This window comes from Meriones unguiculatus, chromosome 12, assembly GCF_030254825.1.
Source record: "Meriones unguiculatus strain TT.TT164.6M chromosome 12, Bangor_MerUng_6.1, whole genome shotgun sequence".
NCBI classification, from domain to species: domain Eukaryota; kingdom Metazoa; phylum Chordata; class Mammalia; order Rodentia; family Muridae; genus Meriones; species Meriones unguiculatus.
The window spans coordinates 60542299-60566062 of NC_083360.1; the positions used below are offsets into that span (position 1 = coordinate 60542299).

General features: G+C 41.4%; 1 pseudogene; it reads right to left on the reverse strand.

Moving 5' to 3' along the window:
• Nucleotides 1–3176: 3176 nt before the first annotated feature.
• LOC132646907 (small nucleolar RNA SNORA17) lies at nucleotides 3177–3300 on the reverse strand (annotated as a pseudogene).
• Between the last annotated feature and the right edge of the window lie 20464 nt (nucleotides 3301–23764).

The following is a 23764-nucleotide window of genomic DNA, read 5'->3' on the forward strand; positions in this document are numbered from 1 at the left end:
GGTGACATTCACCCAGAAGGAAAAGGAACCACAGAGCCTCCTAGAACACAGCCAAACCAGAGAATGAAGTCCTCTGAGAAATGCAGCATAGCGCACAATCTCAGGGAAAGAGCCTCCAAAGGAAGATTGATCTGCAAGGCCTTCATCCATATGGTCCCAGAAAAGTTAGGGCAGCCTCTGGTAAGGCTATTTCTCATTAAGTTGGGTAATAGAGCCTGCCCTGCGGCTTGCTGGGAGAGAAGTAAGGACTTTTCTTTCTAACCAGTGCCTGCCTGGTACAAAGTAAGAACAGAGAGCAGTCTCAAACATCATCTTGGCCTGAGGGGGTGAAAACAAGCCTTAAGTAATAACATGTCTCCCTCTGTCTTGTCATTCATCCTGCTGTTTACAATGGAAATGCATTATGGCAGAGACAAGGATCTAGTTTCATTCTTCTACACACTCTTACCATTTTCTGGCACCATTTGCTAAAGAGGTTGTCTTTTCTCTAATGTGTATTTTTGACGTATTTGTCAAGTAGTGGGTGGCTGGAGCTCTACTGTGGGAGTTTATGTCTCGGTCGTTAGTTCTATTTTATTGATCTATGTGTCTGTTTTTAAGCCAATATCATGCTGGTTTTTTGTTTGTTTGATTGTGTGTTTGTTTATTTTACTGTGGCTCTGTAGTATAACTTGAAATCAGGTATGGAGTTGTCTCCAACATGAGTCTATTGACTCAGGACTGTTTATGTGACCTGAGGTCTTTTGTGTTTCTGCATAAAATTTAATTTTTTCTATTTATATGAATAATAATATGGACTTTTTATTGGTATTATATCTATTGTGCAGGTTGTTTTTTGTAGTATTGTTATTTTCATAATATTAATTTTTTTTTTTCAATCCAGGAGCATGGAAGGTCTTTCCATGTTCTAATGTCTTCCTCATTTTCTTTAGAGTTTCACAATTTTGATTGTAGAGGTCTTTCACATGCTTGGTTAGATTTATTTCAAAGTATTGTCCTGGGCAATTGTGAATGAGGGTTCTTTTTTTAACTTTCATTAATTACACTTTATTCACTTTGCCTCCCCCCATAAGCCCCTACCAATCCCACTCTCCCTCCCCCTTCTTCGAGCATGCCCCTCCCCAAGTCCACTCTTCTTTCCATGATTTCTTTCTTGCTACCAGTTACTAGTATACAAGAAGAGTACTGAGTTTTATATATTCATTGTGTAGCCTTCTGTGCTGCAGGGCAATATCCTTCATAAAAAGAACTTGGAATAATACCTTCCTTTCCTAATTTGTAGAATAAGTTGAAGGATTGCTGATTTGTCTTCTTTGAAGACAAGTAAAATTCTACAGTTAATTCATTTGAGCCTGAATTTTTCTTAGTTGAGAGCATTTTTATTACTGCTTTCATTTCATTGTTTCTTTGTTATAGATATGTTTAAATTATTTATCTCATCTTCGTTTACCTTTGGTGGATAATGTGTATACAGAAATTTACTCATTTCTTCTGGAGTTTCAAATTTAGTGTAACATATGGTTTTATTTTTATAGTTTTCTGAATTTCAGTGGTATCTGTTGTAACGTCCCCTTTTCATCTCTAACTTTTATTTAGGTATTTGTGGTTCTTTGTCAATTTCACATCATGCACTCCAATTACCTTCATACACCCCTAGAATTACAGCCTTCCCCAACAAAGAATAAAAATCTTATTGTGGAAGCTGTAGTGTGTCACAGTGTGTCCCATAGTATATGCTTTTGTCCACGTTTCTTTGCTTGAGAATGTTCACTGCAATGAGTTGTCTCTCTAAGAGGCTTCTGGTTTCTGCTACACTGTCAATACCTCACTGGAACTCCTCTCGGATATCCTGTTGTTATCCTGTGTCACGGGGATCCTATATTTTGGATCTGTAGGAGTGGCACCTTCACACACTTCAGGAGTTCACTGATGTGATAGATGTTGGAGTGGGCTAGTTCAAAGCCGTGGATCTGGGCCTGAGAGGTATCTAAGATGGTCAGCCTGCCAGCTTTCCTGCACCGATACCACCAGGGTGAGATCTCCTGTCCTGCCTCGGCTAGCCCATTCAATGGTGCAGCCAGGAAAGGGCAGGCCCAGCTCTCCCTTTCTCATGCCTTTGGGGGCAGCTCACCCGAAACTCCCACAGTTAGCGATGCCTCCGTTGCCCAGGCGAAGTGCAGGCTCTGCTCTTCCAAGTGTTGCAGCTGGGGAAGGACAGCCAGTTCTCCCACTCTCATGACCCCAGAAACATCTTTCCCACTTGCCATAGGTGGCGAAGGACAAAGGAGGGCATCTTTTCCTCATCCCTACCACCACACAGCAGGCAAAAGGCAAGGCCAGCTCTTCCATGCTCCTGCCCTCAGGCCTGTTCACCCATGCCCTCTCCACCAGGGTTAGCTTTACTGTGCTGCCCAGATGAGACACAGAGCATGCTCTGCTGAGTGCTGCAGCTGGTGAGCAGAAGGGACAGCTCTCATCCTCTCATGACCCCAGAGCCAGCTCTCCTGCAATGCCCAAGCAAGAGATAAAACCCTCAGACATCAACATGACCCCAGTTGGCAGCTGAGGCCAGCGACATAGCCTGCCCTTTGGTGGTAGCAGACCCCTACTGCTGCAAGGCCACAGACCCCAGACATGGTTCCAGTGGAAGCACAGGCCAGGACCACACCATGTCCCCGGTGGCATCACCGGCTACTCACATCAGACTGTTCCTCACTGGAGTCTCCAGTTTTCACTCTCTTCACTGTGCCCACATCCTTCTGTTTCACATTCTCCTCCATTTTCCATCACTTACTTGGTCCTCTTCAATGCATCTAGGGTCTTTGAGTGTCTGGGGACAAGCCCTACCCCTGTGTTATGGCATCGGACACGGGCCATTTCCATCACGGCCTGTCCCCCAAGGTCTGTGTGGTTCCACACTGCTGGTCATCCCAAGAGAACTCTTTGTCCTGGTCCCATGGTGCAATACTGATGGTTGACTCGGGCTCCTCCCTCAGGCCTTTCTGTGTGGCCCCACGGGGAAGTGGAGGGAAGTTGTCCGTCTCAGGCTCTCCTGCACCATGCTTTTGGGGATTCTTCTAGTCACATCTCCAGCTTGCTGCTCCCAGCCCTGTGAGCTGCTCTGGGCCTTCCCAGTGCCACGCTGGTGGTCCTCTCAATCTTACTTTTTTTCACGGAGTGGTAGGCTACTAATCAGTAAGACGTTCGTAGGTCTGAACATTGAGGGTGGACACAGCCTCTCTCCTCTCTGCCACCGAGGTGTGACACAGCAGCCACACCTGCAACACCTCTAGAGGCAATCTTCATATCTGATTTTAGTAACAAGAATCTTGTCTCTCTCTCTCTCTCTCTCTCTCTCTCTCTCTCTCTCTTAGTTTTGGCATAAATTTGTTTGTTGTTCTGTTTGTTTTGGTTTGTTTGTTTGTTTGGTCTTGGTTTTTTGTTTTTGAAAACATGGTTTTTCTTAGTAGCCTTGACTGAAACTCACACTATAGATCAGGCTGGCCTTGAACTCAGAGCTCTGCCTTCCTCTGCATGCAGAGTGCTGAGATTAAAAATGTACACCATCATCATCCATCTATGTTTATCTTTTTATTATTTTTCAAAGAAACATTTTATTTTATTTCATTGATTCTGTATAATTTTTTTATTTCATTAATTTGCACTGAACGTAATCACTTTTTTATGTCTACTGATTTTTGTGTTTGCTTTCTCTTGTTTTGCCAAAGGTGTAAGGTGTGTCATTAAGTTACTTATTTGAGATCACCTTATTTTGTCTTTTCTTTTTTTATGATTTATGTATTTATTTAATGTATGTGAGTGCTCTGTATACATGTACACCTGCATATCAGAGGTGGGCATCAGATCACACTACAGATGGTTGTGAGCCTCACCATGTGGTTGCTGGGAATTGTACTCAGAATCTCTGGAAGAGCAGCCTGTGCTCTTAACTGCTGAGCCATCTCTACAGCCCTGCTTTGAGTTTCCTAATATAAAAACATGTAGCTATGTATTGCCCTCGTAGGATTGCTTTCATTTTGTCGCATAGGTTTCAGTAGACCATGTTTTCATTTTCATTTATTTCTGTGCAATTTTTTTAATTAAATTTTTATTTTTTAATATTAGTTACAGTTTATTAACTCTGTATCCCAGGTGTAGCCTGCTCCCTCATTGCCTCCCAATCCCACCCTCCCTCCCTCCTCTTCTCTCTGCCCCTATCCAAGGCCACTGATGGGGGGGAACTCCTCCCCTTTCATCTGACCCTGGTTTATCAGGTATCTTCAGGACTGGCTGCAAAGCCCTCCTTTGTGGCCTAGCAAGGCTGCTCTTCCCTCCCTCGGGGGAGGTGGGAGGTCAAAGAGCCCGCCATTGAGTTCATTTCAGAAATAGTCCCTGTTCCCCCTACTAGGGTACCCACTTGGTTACTGAGCTACCATGGGCTACATCCGAGCAGGGGTTCTAGGTTATATCCATACATGGTCCTTGGTTGGAGAAACAGTCTCATAGAGGACCTCATACCCTGATATATTTGGTCCTTGTGGAACTCCTGTACTCTCCAGGTCATACTAACTCCCCCTCTTTCATATGATTCCCTGCACTCTGCCGAAGGTTTGGTTATGAGTCTCAGCATCTGCTTTGATACACTGTAGGTACAGTCTTTCAGAGGCCCTCTGTGGTAGGCTCCTGTACTGTTTTCTGTTTTCTCCTTCATCCAATGTCCATCCCATTTGTCTTTCTAAGTGAGGATTGATCATCTTACCCGGGTCCTCTTTCTTGCTTATCTTCTTTAGGTGTACAGATTTCAGTATGTTTATCCTAATTTATACGTCGAGTACCCACTTATAAGTGAGTATATACCATGTGTGTCTTCCTGCTTCTGGGATACCTCACTCAGTATGATCTTTTCTAGATCCCACCATCTGCCTGCAAATTTCATGATTTTCTTATATTTAATTGCTGAGTAGTGTTCCATTGTGTAAAAGTACCACAATTTCTGTATCCATTCCTCCGTTGATGGACATTTGGGTTGTTTCCAGGTTCTGGCTATTATGAATAAAGCTGCTACAAACATGGTTGAGCAAATATCCTTGTTGTGTACTTGAACATCTTTGGATATATGCCTAGGAGTGGTATAGCTATATCTTGAGGAAGTGCTATTTCTAATTGTCTGAGAAAGCATCAGATTGATTTCCAAAGTGGCTGTACAAGTTTACATTTCCACCAGCAATGGAGGAGGGTTCCGCTTTCTCCACAACCTCTCCAGGATTTTAAATCTCCTTCTTGACTAATCCAGTGACACATTATTCATCATTCCATAGCATGTTGTTTACTCTTTGAGTCTGCCTCATTTGGAGCTTCTCTTGTACTTGATTTATGCCTGTTTCCTGTTGGTTACTGATCTTGTCTTTTTTTTTAAGAGAAGTTGTTATTGTGTATTGACTGTTTTCTTTCACCAAGAGTAATTATTTTTTAAATTTAAATTTTTATATTAATTACAGTATATTCACTTGTATCCCACATATAGCTACCTCTCTCCTTCCCTCTCAATCCTACCCTCTCTCCCTCATCAATTCCCATGCCCCTCTCCAAGTCCACTGATAGGGGAGGTCTTCCCCCCTTCCATTTGACCCTAGCTTATCAGGTCTCATCAGGACTGGTTGCACTGTCTTCCACTGTGGCCTGGGAAGGCTTCCCCCCCCTCAGGCGGAGGTGGCCAAAAGGCTAGCCACTGAGTTCATATCAGAGACGGTCCCTGTTCCCCTTTCTATAGAACCCACTTGGATACTGAGCTGCCATGGGCTACATCTGAGCATGAGTTCTAGTTTATATCCATGGATGGTCCTTGGTTATAGTATCAGTCTCAGTAAAGACCCTTGTGACCAGATTCTTTGGTTCTGTTGCTGTACTTGTGGACCTGCTGTCCTCTCCAGATCTTTCTATCTCCACCTTCTTTCCTAAGATTCCCTGCACCCTGCCCAAAGTTTGGTTATGAGTCTCAGCATCTGCTTTGATATACTGCTGGGTAGAGTCTTTCAGAGGCCCTCTGTGGTAAGCTCCTGTCCTGTTCCTTGTTTTCTCCTTCTTCCAATGTTTATCCTGTTTGTCTTTCTGAGTGAGGATTGATCATCTTACCCAGGGTCCTCTTTCTTGCTTAGCTTCTTTAGGTGTACAGATTTTTGTAGAAAGATTTATTTATTATTTATGCAGTTTTCTGCTTGCATGCCAGAAGAGGGCACCAGATCTCATTATAGATGGTTGTAAGCCAACATGTGGTTGCTGAGATTGAACTCAGGACCTTTGGAAGAGCAGCCAGTGCTCTTAACCTCTGAGCCACCTCTCCAGCCTCCCAACACCAGCAGCTCTTTTTTCAGGATAAATAATATTCTGTATGACTTAGTTCTAGTGTTATTCACAGAAATAAGTAGAATTGATGAATGCTTCATATCTTCTTGTCCTCTGTATATGTGTTTAGATATAGATGACCATGCATGTGGGGGAGGAGGCAGACTCAAAGAGTAAACAACATGCTATGGAATGATGAATAATGGGTCACTGGATTAGTCAAGAAGGAGATTTAAAATCCTGGAGAGGTTGTGGAGAAAGCAGAACCCTCCTCCATTGCTGGTGGGAATGTAAACTTGTACAGCCACTTTACAGCCAAACTTTGGATATCACACATCTTCCTCTCTCATTCTCCACTTTGCTTTTCAGGCAGTGTCTGTTAGTGGACCTAGAACTCACTCATTTTGGTGGGATACCCATCCAGAAAACCCTAGGATATATTTTTCTCCACTCTTCTTCTTCGTACTGGGTTATAAATATACATTGCCATGCCTTGAATCTAAGTGGGCAACAAGAATCCAAACAACTCTTCATGGTACATTCCTTTTTTATAAATTTTTTTATTTTTAAATAATTTTATACATTCACTTGTATCTCAGCTGTAGCTCTCTCCCTCTTTCCCTCCCAATCCTCCCCTCCCTCCCTCCTCTCCTCCCTGCCCCCTTCCAAGTCCACTGGGAGGGGTGTGTCCTCCTCTCCTTAGGTCTGGCCCTAGTTTATCAGGTATCTTCAGGATGGTTGCAATGTCCTTATCTCTGGCCTAGCAAGGCTGCTTCTCTCTCAGGGAGGAGGGGAAGCTCATGAGTTCATGTCAGAAACAATTCCTGTCCCCCTTACTAGGGAACAAGCTTGGATACTGAGCTACCATGGGCTATGTCTGAGCAGGGGTTGTAGGTTATATCCATGCATGGTCCTTGGTTGGATAAACAGTCTCATAGGAGCCCACTATGCTCAGATATATTTGGACCTTGTGGGGCTCCCTGTCCCCTCTAGGATATACTAATTCCTCCTTCCTTCATATGATTCCCTACACTCTGCTGAAGGTTTGGTTATGGGTCTCAGCATCTGCTTTGATACACTGCTAGGTAGAGTCTTTCAGGTGCCTTCTGTGGTAGGCTACTGTCCTGTTACTTGTTTTCTCCTATTTCCAATGTCCATCCCCTTTGTCTTTCTAGATGAGGATTGATCATCTTACCCCTGGACCTCTTTCTTGTTTATCTTCTTTAGGTGTACATATTTTAGTATGTTTATCCGATCTTATAGGTCTATATAAGTGAGAATATACCATGTGTGTCTTTCTGCTTTTGCAATACCTCACTCAGGATGATTTTTTTTTAGATCCCACCATTTGCCTGCAAATTTCATGATTTCCTTGTTTTTAATTGCTGAGTAGTATTCCATTGCATGAAAGTACCACAATTTCTGTATCCATTCCTCAAGTGAAGGACATATGGGTTGTTTCCAGGTTCTGGCAATTATGAATAAAGGTGTTACAAACATGGTTGAGCAAATGTCCTTGTTGTGTACTTGAAAATCTTTTGGATATATGCCTAGGAGTGGTATAGCTGGATCTTGAGGTAGCACTATTCCTAATTGTCTGAGAATGCACCAGATTGATTTCCATAGTGGTTGTACCAGTTTACATTTCCACCAGCAATGGAGGAGGGTTCCCCTTTCTCCACAGCCTCTCCTGCATGTGTTGTCTCTTGAGTTTTTTATCTTAGCCATTCTGATGGGTGTAAGGTGAAATCTCAGGGTTGTTTTGATTTGCATCTCTCTGATGGCTAGGGATGTTGAGCATCTCCTTATGTGTTTCTCTGCCATTCTATATTCCTCTACAGAGAATTCTCTGTTTAGCTCCATACCCCATTTTTTAATTGGGTTACATGAAGCATTGCCTTTTAACTTCTTTAGTTCTTTATATATTCCAGGTATCAGCTCTCTGTGAGATGTTGGGTTGGTGAAGATCCTTTCCTATTCTGTAAGTTGTCATTTTGTTGTAATGACAGTGTCATTTGCTTTACAGAAGCTTTTCAGTTTCATGAGGTCCCATTTATTGATTGTTGCTCTTAGGGCCTGTGCTGATGGTGTTCTGTTCAGGAAGTTGTCTCCTGTGCCAATGAGTTCTAGGCTCTTCCCCACTTTTTCTTCTAACCTATTTAGAGTATCTGGTTTTATGTTGAGGTCTTTGATCCACTTGGACTTTAGTTTTGTGCAAGATGATATGTATGAATCTATTTTCATTTTTCTGCATGTAGACATCCAGTTGGACCAGCACCTTTACTTGATGATGCTGTCTTTTTTCCATTGAATGGTTTTGGCTTCTTTGTCAAAAATCAAGTATTCATAGGTATGTGGGGTTTTTTCTAGGTCTTCTATTCAGTTCCATTGATCCACCTTTCTGTTTCTATGCCAGTACCAAGCATTTATTATTATTATTGCTCTGTAGTACAACTTGAGATCAGGGATGGAGATACCTCCAAAGATTCTGTTGTTGTACAGGATTGTTTTGGAAATTCTGGGTTTTTTGTTTCTCCATATGAAGTTGAGAATTTTTCTCAAGGTCTATAAAGAATTGTGTTGGTATTTGATGGGAATTACATTGAATCTGTACATTGCTTTTGGCAGGATGGCCATTTTCACTATGTTAATCCTACTGATTCATGAGCACGGGAGTTCTTTCCATCTTTTGATGTCTTCTATTTCTTTCTTAAGAGACTTGAAGTTTTTTTCAAACAGGTCCTTCACCTGCTTGGTTAGAGTCACCCCAAGGTATGTTATGTTATTGGTGGCTATTGTGAAGGGTGTTGTTTCCCTGCTTTCTTTCTCGGCCCTTTTGTCTTGTGTATACAGGAGGGCTTCTGATTTTTTTGAGTTGATTTTGTATGCTGCCACTTTGCTGAAGGTATTTATCAGCTGAAGGAGTTCTCTGGTTGAGGTTTTGGGGTCACTTAAGTATACTATCATATCTGCAAGTAGTGAAACTTTGACTTCTTCCTTTACAATTTGTATTCCCTTGATCTCCCTTACTTATCTTATTGCTCTAGCTAGGACTTCAAGTACTATGTTGAAGAGCTATGGAGACAATGGGCAGCCTTACCTTGTCCCTGATTTCAGTGGGATTGATTAAATTTCTCTTCATTGAGTTTGATGCTGGCTATTGGCTTGCTGTATATTGCCTTTCCTATGTTTAGGTATGATCCTTATATCCCTGATCTCTCCAAGTCTTTAAAAATGAATGGGTGTTGGATTTTGTCAAATGTTTTTTTTGGCATCTAGGGAGATGACCATGTGGTTTTTCTCCTTCAGTTTGTTTATATGGTGGATTACATTTATGGATTTCCATATATTGAACCATACTTACATGCCTGGGATGAAATTACTTGGTAATGGTGGATGATATCTTTCATGTGTTCTTGGATTCGGTTTGCAAGTATTTTATTGAGTATCTTTGCATCGATGTTCATAAGATAGATTGGACTGAAGTTCTCTTTTTTTGTTGGATCTTTGTGTGGTTTGGGTATTAAGGTGAATGTGGCTTCATAGAATGAGTTTGGTACTGTTCCTTCTGTTTCTATTTTGTGGAATAATTTGGAGAGAATTGGAGTTAGTGCTTCTTTGAAGGTCTAGTAGAGTTCTGCACTGAAACCATCTGGCCCTGGGCCTTTTTTGGAAGGGAGGCTGTTGATGGCTGCTTCAATTTCCTTGAGGGATATAGGGCTGTTCAATCTTTCTACCTGGTCTTGACTTAATTTTTGTAGATGGAGTATGTCAAGAAAATTGTCCATTTCTTTTAGATTTTTGAACTTTGTGGCATATAGGCTTTTGTAGTACGACCTAATGATTGTTTGGATTTCCTCATTGTCTGTAGTTATGTCCCCCTTTTCATTTCTGATTTTGCTGATTTGGATAGTTTCTCTCTGCCTTTTAGTTAGTTTGGCTAAGGGTTTGTCTATCTTGTTAATTTTCTCAAAGAACCAGTTCTTGGTTTCATTGATTCTTTGATTAGTTTTATTTGTTTCTAATTGGTTGATTTCAGCCCTGAGTTTGATCATTTCCAGCCGTCTACTCCTTTTGGGTGTTTCTGCTTCTTTTTTTTTTTTCTAGGGCTTTCAGTTGTGCCATTAAGTTATTCATATGAGATGTTATAAATTTCTTCTTAAAGGCACTTAGTGCTATGAGTTTTCCTTTAAGTACTGTGTTCCATAAATTTGGGTATGGTGTGCCTTCATTTTCATTAAATTCTAAGAAGTCTTTAATTTCTTTCTTTATTTCATCCTTAACCCAGCTGTCATTGAGAAGTAAGTTGTTAAGTTTCCATGTGCTTGTAGGCTTTTTGCTAATTCCATTGTTGTTGAGGTTCAGCTTTAGTCCATGGTGGTCAGATGTAATACAGGGGATTATTTCAATCTCCTTGTATTTGTTGAGGCTTGCTTTGTGACAAACTACATGGTCTATTTTGGAGAATGTTCCATGAGGTGCTGAAAAGAAGGTATACTCTTTTGAGTTTGGGTGAAAAGTCCTATAGACATCTATTAGGTCCATTTGAATTAAGACGTTTGTAAGTGCCTTTATTTTCCTGTTTGGCTTCTGTCTAGATGATCTGTCCCTTGGTGATAGTGGGGTGTTGAAGTCTTCCATTATTAAGGTGTTGGGGTCCATGTCTGATTTAAGCTTTAATAATGTTTCATTTACAAATGTATGCGCTCTTGTATTTGGGGCATAGATGTTCAGAATTGTGATGTCTTCTTGTTGGATTTTTCCTTTGATGAGAATGTAGTGTTCCTACTTTTTTGACTAGTTTTGGTTGAAAGTCTATTTTATCAGATATTAGGATAGCCACTCCTGCTTGTTTTTTGGGTCCATTTGCTTGAAAAACAGTTTTCCAGCCTTTTACTCTGAGGTAGTGTTTATCTTTGTTCCATAGGTGGGTTTCTTGGATGCAGCAGAATGTTGGATTCTGTTTCCACACCCATTCTGTTAGTCTGTGTCTTTTTATTGGAGAGTTGAGTCCATTGATGTTGATAGATAATAATGACCATTTAATATTATTTCCTATTATTGTGGAGTTGGTGGTGTTACTGTGATTCATTGCTGATTTTCTTTTGCTTTTTGTTGGAAAATTATCTATAACCTATGTTTTCTTGGGTGTAGTTGTTTTTGTTGGATTGGAATTTTCCTTCTAGTATCTTCTGTAGGGCTGGTTTGCTGTTCAAATATTGCTTAAATTTAGTTTTGTCATAGAATATTTTTGTGGAGAGCTGAGACTCAAACGCCATCTAGTGGCGCTGACATCCCCCCTCAGAACTGTAAAGAACCTCTGGGCGCATGTGCAAGTTGCGAAAAGCGCGCCAAGCCACTGCCCGAGCCCGGGCCGTCAGTCAGGGTGATGAGTGAGCAGCCAATCAGGGTATGACACGTCACTTAGGTGCGACCAGGGCTTATATAAACAGCACCACTTCGGGGCTAGGTCTCTCCTCCTTTCATCACTTGACTCTAATAAAGCCTGTTGCAGAAGGATCCTATTGTCCGTGTGCGTTCTTGCTGGCGAGATCATGCGGCTCGCAACATCTGGTGCTGAAACCCGGGATCGAACCACCCGGGAAGCAGGGAGCCTGCCATCGTCGGTATCGAGGAGAGCCCCCGTTTGCGGGGAGGATTCAGAACTGCAGCATCAAGGTTAGTTCTGAGAGGCATGTTTGGTCTTGATTTATCTCATTTTTCATTTCAGCTAGCAGAAGCCCTTATTGCTTTCCCTGTTGTGATCGTTGCCCTAGCCCTCTCTCTTTCAGTTTCGTACAAGCTTGAGGGCGGCCTAGAAAGGGAAGAGATTAACGAAAGGCTAAGAGTAGGCACTAAGGGAGTGTTAGAGGAGATACAAGACAGCATGTCAGAAACAGAACGTGACAAAAGATTAGGGGCCCCAATGGATAGAAATAAAGACGTCTCTAAGAAAAAAGGCCCTTCTGCGGATGTTAAAGCCACAGAAGCGAGAGGTGAGGGAAAGAACGCCCTGGGAGAGAAAGGTAAAAGGAAAAGGAAAAACCCAAAAGAAAAGCCTCTTTATCCAATAAAATTAAAATTCCTGCTAAATGCGTGGGTGCAGCCATCTTGGCTTTCATCAGAGGCTTCCACATGGCCGCTAACTGGGCGCAGCCATCTTGGCTTTGGGAAAAATGGGTGGGACCTTGGGGTATATCAGAGGTTTCCATGTGGCCGGCGCCATCTTTAGTTCGGGCAAGGAGGCCCCGCCCCACGTGGCCGGTGCCATCTTTGATTCAGGCAAGGAGGCCCTGCCTCCCGTGTGCTCTCCACATAATTCATTTAAAGGGCTGGTGATTGTTCATTACAAATATTTTTTATGCTCTTTTAAGGAAAAAATTCTAGCTGATAGGTTTGGTATGGCTAAAATAATTCTTACAGTTTAAAATTGTTCTGTTAAGCAGTTAATTCTAAAGCTTGTTTAATCACTAAGAACTTTTGGTTGTGGGGGATTATAGATGCTCCACAGTGTTTACAGTATCAGCAGCACCTAGTGTCTGTACTTGGTGTTGTCAGTCGCAGCCTGTGCTAATGCTAGCACATGGCCTGCCGCCATAATGGTTCAGCAATGGAAAGCACGTAAAGCTGTAGTTTGGCTGCCATGTTTGTTTAGGGTTTCCAGCTGAGTTCAGTTGCACGTGGCTAGCCACCATACTGGTCTGGAGATAAAGAAGGTGGAGCTATGAGTTTGCCACCATTTTGTTCAGGTACTGTTCAATTTTAATGCCGTATCCTTTGTTGCAAAAAACCCTGCAGCAATGGGGATTGCATATTGCCACTAAAAAGGTCCAAATTTCAGAAGTAGGTTCCTTTCTCGTCCCAGGAACCACTTCGGGATGGACTGGTGGTTTATACAGATGGGTCAAAAACAGGAGTGGGAGCTTATGTGGTTAATAATAAAGTTGTTTCTAAGCAATATCATGAGACCTCGCCTCAAATTGTGGAATGTTTAGTAGTGCTAAAAGTTTTGGAAAAATTTTCAGGTCCTTTAAATACTGTTTCTGATTCTAGTTATGTGGTAAATGCAACCAAAATCTTAGAGGCTGCTGGATTGATTAAAGCATCTAGAAAGCTTGCAAATTTTTTCAAAGGATTCAGTTTGCCTTAATTACCAGAAGATCCCCTGTTTTTATTACACATATTAGGGCTCATTCCGGTCTACCGGGGCCCATGTCCCATGGAAATGACCTGGCAGATCGAGCCACAAAGATGATTGCATTTGCCCTCCTTTCAAATTTAAAATTGGCTAAGGAGTTTCATAAAAATTTCATGTTTCAGCTGAGACATTGCATCATCGATTTGACATAACTAGAAAAGAAGCTAGAGATATTGTTACCCAATGTCAAAATTGTTGTCAGTTCTTACCTATGCCTCATGTTGGGATTAATCCCAGAGGAATCCGTCTGCTACAAGTGTGGCAGATGGATGTTACCCACATTTCATCTTTTGGTAAACTTCAATATTTGCATGTTTCCGTTGATACTTGCTCTGGAGTTATGTTTGCTTCTCCCCTGACTGGAGAAAAGGCAGCCCATGTTATTCAACATTGCCTGGAGGCATGGAGTGCCTGGGGAAAGCCCAAAATTCTAAAAACTGAAAATGGGCCAGCCTATACTTCTCAAAAATTTGGACAGTTTTGTCATCAAATGGGAGTGACGGGTCTCCCACATAACCCTCAAGAAAGTAAGGCCCTTCTGGCTTTCATAGTTTCTGATGAGAAGTCTGGTGTGATTCTGCTAACCCTCTGGTGTGATTCTGCTAACGGGTCTCCCACATAACCCTCAAGGACAGGGTATTATTGAACGTGCTCATCGCACTCTAAAATCCTACTCAATAAAACAAAAAGGGGAGTTGAGGAGGCTCTGCCCTCAGTGCCACGAGTGACCATTTCCTTGGCACTCTTTACTCTCAATTTTTTAAATTTGGACAGTCAGGGCCACTCGGCAGTTGATTGCCACTGCTTAGAGCCTAATAGGCCTAAGAAAATGGTCAAATGGAAGGATGTCTTGACTGGTCAATCTAAAGGCCCGGATCCTATCTTAATAAGATCCAGGGGAGCTGTCTGTGTATTCCCACAGGAAGAAAACAATCCATTCTGGGTACCGGAGCACCTCACGCGAAAGCTCGTGGCAGCTGAAGATGATCTTTCAACAAATACACCTGCAACTGCTTGAAGAATTAAGGGCGGCGGTGGTGACCACTAATTCTACTCGAGTGGATTTATCGCTCACAGATGGCTTATTATCCTGGGTCTCTTCCGCCTTTTCTTATTTTAAAGAATGGGTGGGGGTTGAAATGTTTGGTGCAGCATTATGTTGTGGCTTACTGTTTTTACTCTGGTTGTTCTGCAAACTCAAAACCCAACAAAAACATGACAAGGTGGTGATCGCACAAGCACTAGCAGCCCTAGAGCAAGGCTCGTCTCTTGAGGTTTGGCTTTCCATGTTAAAAGAATGATAAACAGCAAGGTTACCTCTGCCTTTGTAGTTGTAGTGCCACAAAATTGGATGAGACTGGATTAGCAGCCCTTGCACTCCCGGGGATGTGTTCCTATTGCACGGGGATGGGTGCGATTCCATGTTGTCTCCTTATGAGTATAAAAATCAAACGGTCTGGAAAGTCAGTGACAGAAGAGTGCAAATAAGTCTCCGCCCACCTAAGACAGGACAGCCTCGCTGTGAGGAGGTTGCTCCAATGACGGGTAAGGGCTGAGCATTGCCTTCCACCAGGCTCATACGTTGGTTATGCTCTCAAATAAATTGGCACAGCACCTCGTTGGCGGAAGGGGACTTGCTATATTTAAAACAAAAAGGGGGAGATGTGGAGAGCTGAGACTCAGACGCCATCTAGTGGCGCTGACATGCGCCCTCAGAACTGTAAAGAACCTCTGGGCGCATGTGCAAGTTGCGAAAAGCGCGCCAAGCCACTGCCGGAGCCCGGGCCGTCAGTCAGGGTGATGAGTGAGCAGCCAATCAGGGTATGACACGTCACTTAGGTGTGACCAGGGCTTATATAAACAGCGCCACTTCGGGGCTAGGTCTCTCCTCCTTTCATCGCTTGACTGTAATAAAGCCTGTTGCAGAAGGATCCTATTGTTCGTGTGCGTTCTTGCTGGCGAGAAGATCACGCGGCTCGCAACATATTTTGTTTTCTCCATCTATGTTGATTGAAAGCTTTGCAGGGTATAGTAGTGTAGGTTGGCACCTTAGAGCCTGCATGATATTTCCCCAGGCCCTTCTGGCTTTCATAGTTTCTGATGAGAAGTCTGGTGTGATTCTGACAGGTCTACCTTTATATGTTACTTGGCCCTTTTCCCTCGCTGCTTTTAGTTAGTATCTTTTCTTTGTTCTGTAGATTAAGTGTTTTGACTATGATGTGATGTGAGGAGTTTCTTTTTTGGTCTAGTCTATTTGGTTTTCTGTAGGCCTATTGTATGTTTGTGGCTATCTCTTTCCTTAGGTTGGGGAAATTTTCTTCTATGATTTTCTTGAAAATATTTTCTGGACCTTGGAGCCTGGAGTCCTCTTCTTCGTCAATTCCTATTATTCTTAGATTTTGCCTTTTCATGGCATCCTTGATTTCTTGGAGGTTTTGTGTTTGGGATTTTTCCAATTTTACTTTTTCTTTGAGAGAAGTATCAATTTCTGCGAGTGTATCTTCAGCACCCGAGATTCTCTCTTCTATCTCTTGTATCCTATTAGTGATGCTTACATTTGTGGTTCTTTCTCTTTTCTCTAAGTTCTCCAGGTCCAGGGTTTTCTCAGTTTGTGTTTTCTTTATTGATTCTAATTCTGTTTTCATGCCTTGCAACATTTCCTTCATCTGTTTGAATGTGGATTCCTGTGTCTCCAACATGGCCTCTATTTTTTTTTTTGTTTGTTTTCTCTCTTAATGCCACTACTTCTGCCTCCATTTGTTTGGCTATATTTGCCTGTGCTTCTTTAAGAGCTTCCTTCACTTTGTTTTTCTTTGTTACCATTTGGGAGGCCAAATCTTTGAGAGATTTATTCGTTTCCTCTTTAACTGTTTGAATCTGTATGGCTATCTCTCTGAGAGATTTGTTGGTTTCCTCTTTATGTGCCTCAAATAACTGGATAATCATAGCTTTAAAATCATGTTCTTTTTCTGTTTCTGCTGAGTTGGAGTGTCCAATAATTTTGGAGGTTGCCGGTGAAGCCATGATATCTTGAAAATACCTGACAAAAGGGAGTCATATGAAAGGGGAGGAGGTCCTCCCCTATTAGTGGACTTGGAAAGGGGCAGGGAGGAGATGAGGGAGGGAGGGTGGGATTGGGGAGGGAATGAGGGATACAGCTGGGATACAGAATTAACAAAATGTAACTAATGAGAAAAATAAAATTATGGAAGAAAAATAAATAAATAAATAAATAAATAAATAAAAATTAGAAAATTGAAAAAAAAAATAAAATAAAATCATTTTCTTGTGTTTCTGATGAGTTGGAGTATCCATTAATTTGGGAGGTTGTCAGTGAAGCCATGATATGTTGATTTATGTTGGTGGTCTTCTTTCGCCAACCCCTGGCCATTTGATTCTCTGTAGTGTTCACTATTTGTTCCTGAATTCTGCATATCAGACTGGTCTTTCTCTGGTGTCTGGAGAATTCTTCAGGAAAATGAGGGAGGTCCAGTGGTTTCAGTGTGTGCATTGGTGATTCAGCTATACCTGTAGGAGGAAAGTTCACAGGGTCAGAAGGGCAAATGCGGGATAGCATGTGATTGAACATGTGCTTGTAGGTGTGTCCTAAGAGACAGGATGTTGGAGAATGCGGTCCTGTGTAGTCAGTACTGCCACTTGCAGGCTTGGGATCTGGAAAGATTGTACTGCGGATCTGAGTCTCCATGGCTGGCACTCTTTGGGTATTCACTCTGGCAGGGTGGGGCTTCCTGTGGTGCATGCATTCCAGCAGGGCTTGGTGGTGGTGGTTGAGGGTGCACTCGGAGGGTCCAGAGCTTGGCAAGAGGGAACTGGGGGGGGGGGGGCGTGGGCTCCTCAGATGTGTGCTCTGAGGGGTGGCGTTCAGTGGGCTGTTATAGCTCTCTGCTGCAGCAGAGGGCCCTGAAGTCCAGCCTCTGCTGTCTTGGGCCCCATGCACTGAGCTTTGGGGATTTGGGATCCAGGAAGGATTGTACTGCGGAATTGAGTGTCTGTGGTTGGCACTCTGTGTTTGGGCCTGTGCTCTGGCGCTGGCAGTGGGTGCTTTCTGGTGTGACTGGATTTCCAGAGGTGTGCACCCTACCGCAGGGAGGGATTTCTGGTGGAGGGTGTGCTCTGGTGAGGCGGAATTTCCGGAGGGACATGAGCTCCACTGCGCTTCTTATGGAGAGATCCTGTCTTGTGGGGTGGGGGGGGAGGGGATGCTCCATGGGTCTGGAGCTCGGCAAGAGGGCCCTACGTGGGGTCCCTGGGTATGGGGCTTCTTGAGTGTGTGTCCAAAGGGTGAAGCCATGATATCTTGAAAATACCTGACAAAAGGGAGTCATATGGTGTTGTTCAACAGGAGATTACAGCTCTCCGCTGCGCTAAGGGGCCTGGAGCACTGTCTCTGCTGTCTTAGTTCCCAGGCTGTGAGCTGTGCTCTCAGCTGCCTGGTGCTGTTTCCCCACAGGAGGCCTGGACAAGGGAAGTGCCCCACTTCCTTCCCAGAGAAGTCCGAGCCAGATCTAATTCTACAAGCACTCCACGCTTCTGTGGTGTCCCCTCTCCTTTAGAAAGCCCATAAGTTTTGATTGTCTCTCCACTCACCAATTTCGGAGATTCATGTCCTCTGCCTCTCTAAAACTGTGCACTCTGTTCTCCACCATCTTGTAACCTCATGGTTCATTCTTCATGGTTCATGCACAGGAAGCACTTTACCCACTGAGTAACCTCTCCAGCTCTTGTTTTAGTTTTTTATAGGTGTTACTGTTTTATGATCTGATTAAGAAAGTATGAATAAAGTGACTAGCATAACTTATTAAACAATAACATTATGTCTAAGCATCCATATATGGTGTTGGCATTTCTAGAAAACCCAGCAAAAAACAAATAAACTCTATTGCTAAGAAGTAAGCAATTTAGCTCGCAGAAGAGAGTTGGGCTCTAAAAAAAAAAAAAAAAAAAAACTCTGCTGTATGATTGCTTTACATTATCTCCTCTAAAGATGGCCTGTGGTTTTGCCATGGGTATGATAACTTGCCACATGGAGACAGAAACGAAAGTTATGTAATTATATTGGTTTCCTAAGGCTGACAATTACAACAAATATGTTGACTTAAAGTAGTAAGCATGTGTTCTCTCAGAGTTATAGGAGCATGATCCCGCTGATGGCTCTAGTGAGGAAGGCTCTTTTGCTTCTTGGGGCTTCTTCAGTTGCCAACAATCCTTGGCTAGTCATCTTTTAGCTCCACCTTTGTCTTCACAAGACTTTGTTCTCTCAGTATGTTTATGTGTCCCTACTCCCCTTTTTATAAGGACATATGTTATATGAGTCAAGACACACATCAATCTACTATGAGTTCAGTTTAACTTGATTACATCTGCACAACTTCTAAATAAAGTCTCCAGTGGATCTGAATTTTGGCAGAACACTACTCAATTCAGAACAGAATATATACCCATTTGCTTCATTTCACCTGTTTACCAACTGAATCACTTGCATTGACATCTGGAATCCATTGTCCATCTAATTTCAATTAATATCTGTATTGAAAACTCCATATGTGTTTATTCAGCTAGAAAATTACAACTTTAAGAAATATATCTCTTAGTCATTAGGCAATGGTATCATTCCTCACTTGATATCAAAGTCAGCCCTCCCTCTCAAACTCTGATTCAACCAGATAAGGTGGAGAGCAAACATTTGATGGTAATATGTATAGCCCATTTGAAAGTTTCTTTCTTTCACATTTAACTGTGTCCCAAATACACAATAAACAGAATGATCATTTAGGAGATATGGACAGTGTGCTTTCACAGAACTAATACAATGTACACAAAATGCATTCATGCATCCTATGCATTAAAGCACCATTAATTCTCCTATATGTTTTATATGACCCTTCATGAATAGTTAGTAATCTACTCTACATAGAAGTTTAATAAAGAAAGAAACTAAATAATTACCAAAACTATAGGCCAGAATTTAAGAATTTTGTGAAATAGCCCAAGAGTTATTAGTTGGAAGAGAGAAAGCCACTATTGATGGCTTCACTGTTCAGGAAAACATTGTACATTAAAGTTAACTATAAGAAAATAGCAAAGAAAAACTATAGTCATGACAATGTAGCTGGTTAATCAAAACTTTCATTTTCAAATAAATATTTATTTCTCCTTTAGAATGACAGAGAGACTGTTTTCTAGGAACTCGGTATACTACAGAAGTAGCTTTACAATGCAAAGCAAAGAAGACAATGTAAGGCATTATTGCAACAATATACAAAATACATTGCAATTTTGACATCTTTCTGGCCTAGAAGTCCCACTTAGGGATCTCTAGCAATAGGTTTTTACATACAGATATACACAGAATGTTTATGTATTCATTATTAGTAAAGGGGAAAGGGAGAACAATAGAAAATTGAGGAAAAGAATATATCCCCTCTAAGGGATAGGTTGAATAAATTACAGGACTTATCTAAAAAAAAAAAATGAGGTACACCTATAACACGCTGTTCAAAGGAGCAAAAAGAATACAGCAGCATGAATGTTTTGATGACTATATTTTTGTAAAGAGAAAATAAGAAAAATTTTCTGTGTTTTTCATTGATTTATTCAAACCAAATTACAAACTGTGCCCTGGAGGTATCTGTTAGGAGGAAATAGAAATGCCTCTCTCTCTCTCTCTCTCTCTCTCTCTCTCTCTCTCTCTCTCTCAGTTAGTGTTCCACTGCTGTGATAAAACATTGCTAAGAAAGAAACGTATAACAGAGGCATGGGGTGGGGGTTGCTGACAGGTACATGACAGGGTGGTGAGAATAGAGGTGGGCAGACAGTCAGGAGCTGAGAATTTACATCTTATCTGAAGAGAGCAGAGAAAGCAAGACTGGACCTGGCATGGAATTTTTAAATCTTAAAGATCACTCTAAGTGGCACACTCTCTCCAATGAGTACATAGCTAGCCCAAAAATTTCATACCTCCTAATCCTTCCCAAACATTTTCAGTAACCTGGGAACCAAGCATCCAAATGTATGAGCCTATGGAGGTCATTTTCCTTCATTCCACCACAGTCTCTTTTTTATCTCTCTTTATCCCTCTACCTTTTTCTCTTAGGAGACTGAGCACAGTACAGGCTAGTTACTTTCCTACACCCTAATCCTATTTCTAAGTATTCCCATTTTTTTTCATTTTGACAACAGCATATGTTACCTTGATAACTTAAGTAGCTAGTAAAATGTACTAAAAATGGACTAAATTACTGGGTGAATTCTGAAAAAATGTACTTGGAAAACACTGATCCTTTGTACAATGTTTTCCTGTTTCATATCGAATGAGATTGTTGTGAAGACAAAAACAGAAACAGAAATGAGTTGATAACTGAGACAGCAGAAAATGAAAATATTAAGCATCAGTTTTCAGATGGCTTTGCATGACAGAAGCTGGTTTTAAGAACACTTTGCCCACCTCATTTTGAAGTGAATGACTTTTACCCAAGACTACAAATCATATGGATCTCAGTGATGTTTCTTTCTAAAGACAATACCGAGTCTGTCTGTTTTATTTTTGACAAAACCACTTTGTTGATCATTAATCACTAATAAGTGAAATGCATGAGTGGTGCACTGAGATGTTGCTGGAGAGTTGCAGATGGCCTCTAACACCCTGACAAGTCTACAAAAGCTTTAGTTTCCTGTGTTTTGTGGGTATCAATGGAATGCCTGTGCCATTTCACTGGTTGAGGCTCTAATAGAGAAGAACATCCAAACAGCCATTCCTCCATGCAGGGTTCTGGTCTTTTCAGTGCTTCCACTCCCCAGAGAGTACTTGATTGCACCTCAGTTAGTATCCACCTGCCATTCTTTAAAATGGATATTCTACAACTTCAGTAGATACAGGCTAGAGTCCATTTTTTCCTCTTAAAAAATAGCTTTACAATTCAAAGAATTTTATGACCTGATTTATTTACAGTGTTAAACTCATCAAACTTTTACTAATAGGAGGAAATCAAACTTAACCAACATAAATTATTTCTTATATGTTATCATAGTAATCTTATGGTCTTTCTATGAAATAAATAAACAGAGGTCTCTCCAGTTCCTCAGCCTGCTCAGGTTGGTTTCTGGTGTTCCTTGTCAGTAGCTTCTGTGTGTCCTACGTTGATACAGAAACTCCAACTTCAATGTTGGGTTACATTAGCAAGTCTGAGGAAATGATGACATGCACACACTTGTTTTCTTTATGGTAGTGGTTTCTGAGCTTTGAACTACTGACAAACCAGAACTGACTCCTGGGAAATTCCAGGAAGAAATTAGACGATATTTCTAAAGAAATAACAAACATGAAAAAATTTGAAATTGGCTTTCAAGTTGAAACATGCTAATTTCATTAGTTTAATTGTTGTTCTATAAGGCCTTAAACTTAAAACCAAAGGCTAATTTAAAGCACTGAACCTGTACATGGGCTTCAAAGAAACTACTGAAGGCTAGATGGTTTATGGCAATAAATAAATAAATAAATAAATAAATAAATAAATAAATACAAAATACAACTGTTGTCTCCTTTGGAACCCCTTTAAGTACTTATAAAGTCTAAATTAAAATTTTAACATCTAACAAATTCAATTTTGCATGATGCTGAAAATTTTCAACCACTTTTAATACCAACTGTAATAAATCCAGTCCATGTGGATCATAATATTGGCATATCTCAGGGTTGAAATTTACTCTTTAAGAAATTACATCAGAACAAAATACTTATATTCCAAACCAGCCTAAAACTGGAGAGGTAGCTTAGTGGTTACGAGCACATTGGCTGCTTTTCCAAAGGACCTGAGTTCCATTTCCAGCACCCATGTGATGGCTCACAACTATAAGTAACTCCTTTTCCAGAGGTCTGATGTCATCTTCTGACCCCTGTAGGTATGAGGCACATACCTGGGTAGATGGGTACACAGACATACATTCAGGAAAGCATTTACACACATTTTAATAAAGCTCAAAGTCTATGTTTCCTCTCCAGAATACACGCTACACACACATAAACAGACAACTGGATCACAAGGAGCTCTTTTCTCTGAATTTAAATATTTCTTTCTAGAAGGAGGGATGAGGTCTACAATACTCAGAAAATAAACACAATTTACAAGCCCAGGAAGCTCCTGAACACTCTCAGAATCATAAGGCCGCTCACCAGATTCTGAATGGAGTGAGCAATTGCTGGAGAGAATAACTGCAATCAGCCAAGCTGCCTGCTGCTTACTTGTTCAGGAGTTCTAGGATGAAGCCTTCCTGAATTACTGCCGCGCCAGGGTAGGTTCTTCAGTGGAGCTGCATCTGAGTCACCCATGTACTTGTAAGTAATCTCTCACTCATGTTTCTGAAAGTAACTCCCCAAACCTGCACTGGCTCATTATGCTAAAGTTGAAGAAATCATTGCCTTGGTCCCTCGTTGATGTCCTATCTGAAGTAAATAGATATTCATTTACATCCCTCCAGGAAAAGCTATACAGCAGATAGAGAGATGATAGACTATCTTTTTTTTTTTTCTTTTTGCAACAAGAACCTGTTTCATTTTTTCCAGACACAGAGGTTTTCATGTTTTGCAAATATTGCTTGAGAGCAACACCATGCACCTTATGTCTATAGCGCATAAACACAGATACATGTCCACAGTGCAGTGTTGGCTTGGCCAGGATCTGCCTTGCATACATGTTTAAGAATGACTGATCAAACCAGAACTGTTTTGTTAAGGTGACTTTCTATAGGTAGACGGTTTTTTAACAGACAGAACTTAGGTAGTGCACATTTTTTTAAATGGTATCAGCATTGTTTGCAAATAACATATTCCAGTGCTCCAACTTAGGGGTGAATTCACTTTGATCCAGGAACTGGGAGTGGAACCCCTCCACATGGCTTTAAGTTAGGGAAGAATTGAGGTTTTCAGAATATGGGGGTGAGGGGGTCTGCTTTGCTTCCCCAAAACAAAAGGACAGACTATCTTGATGTGAGATAAGCACATACCAATGTACATTCTAGTTAATTCCACTGAAAAGCAGTAAAAGACAAAAGTAAGTAATGTTTTTTATAGTAATAAGAACATGAGTAAAGATTATTTTAAATGCACTATCATATAAAACACACAACAATCTTACAAAACAGCAACAGTTCTGTCTTATTTATTTTGTAGATGAAGCCAAATTATGAAATTGAAACAGAAGTATGTCA